General features: G+C 42.3%; 1 protein-coding gene and 1 pseudogene across 7 annotated transcripts in view; both read left to right on the top strand.

Annotated features, from left to right (window-relative positions):
* The window catches only part of N4BP2 (NEDD4 binding protein 2), a 102,258-nt gene that overhangs the window by 17,082 nt on the left and 83,934 nt on the right, over nucleotides 1–1,242 (top strand). Inside the window, exon 1 of one of the 7 annotated variants that reach the window (XM_037731846.1) lies at nucleotides 159–524. The exons of the other annotated variants lie outside the window; for them this stretch is intronic. The gene's annotated coding sequence lies outside the window, so the exon portion shown is untranslated. Of the gene's footprint in view, nucleotides 1–158; nucleotides 525–1,242 lie in introns of those variants that run through there. 7 annotated transcript variants of the gene reach the window in all.
* LOC119468413 lies at nucleotides 590–686 on the top strand (annotated as a pseudogene).

Raw genomic sequence — 1,242 nt, 5'->3', positions numbered from 1 at the left:
GACCAGGATGGTCTCGATCTCTTGACCTCGTGATCCACCCGCCTCGGCCTCCCAAAGTGCTGGGATTACAGGCGTGAGCCACCGCGCCTGGCCCTTTTAAGTTTCTTGACTTGTGTATGGTAGCATAGCAAACTTGGAATTAATTATCTTTTTTTTTTCTTTTTTTTAACTTTTTGCTATGAGTCAGGGTCTTGCTCTATTGCCCAGGCTGGAGCATGCCCAGTGGCATGCTCATGGTTCACTGAGGCCTCGACTTCTTGGCTTAAGTGATCCTCTCACCTTATCCTCCTAAGTAGCTAGGACTACAGGTGTACACCATTATGCCCAGCTAATTTTTGTATTTTTAGTAGAGATGGGGTTTCACTATGTTGACCAGGCTGGTCTCGAACTTCTGACCTGAAGTGATCCTTCCACCTCAGCCTCCCAAAGGGCCAGGATTACAGGTGTGAGCCACCATGTTTGGCCAGAATACCTTTTTTGATTGTTACAGAGATCTGTTATTTTCTGGATATTGTTCCACAGAGGTAAGTTACTCAAACTTACTTGTCATGTATTACATATAGCAGATTTATTTATAAAATGATATGGAGTATAGCACATTTCCTAATATTGGAATGATACAGAGAAGATGAACATGGCCCCTGTGCAAGGATGACACGCAAATTCGTGAAGTGTTCCATATTTTTAGCTTCAGCATAAAAACTGTACAGATATTTGTATAGCTAATAAGGTTCTTTTTAGAGAAAATGCTTTAAAAAATACAGGTTGTACCTTTTTGAATTAGATTTTAAAGCTTCTGATATTGAAAATTTTTATATATATATATAAATAAATTTTTTTTTTTTGGAGACAGTCTTGTGTTGCCCGGGCTGCAATGCAGTGGCAAGATTTCAGCCTCCTGGGTTCAAGAGATTCTCATGCCTCAGCCTCTCGAGTAGCTGGAACTACAGTCATGTGCCACCGTGGCCAGCTATTTTTTGTATCTTTAGTAGAGATGGTGTTTCACCATTTTGGCCAGGCAGGTCTTGAACTCCTGTCCTCAGGTGATGCACCTGCTGCGGCCTCCCAAAGTGCTGGGATTATAGGCATCAGCCACCATGTCCAGTGCAATATTTCTAAATATTTAATTTTTTTTTAAGTTCCTTTATTTTTGAGACGGAGTTTCGCTCTTGTTACCCAGGCTGGAGTGCAATGGCGTGATCTTGGCTCACCGCAACCTCCGCCTCCTGGGTTCAGGCAATT

The sequence above is a fragment of the Cebus imitator genome, unplaced genomic scaffold (assembly GCF_001604975.1).
Source record: "Cebus imitator isolate Cc_AM_T3 unplaced genomic scaffold, Cebus_imitator-1.0 Scaffold425, whole genome shotgun sequence".
Lineage (NCBI taxonomy): Eukaryota > Metazoa > Chordata > Mammalia > Primates > Cebidae > Cebus > Cebus imitator.
Note: the sequence above shows the minus strand (reverse complement) of the source record. Positions and strands in the feature narration are given on the sequence as shown.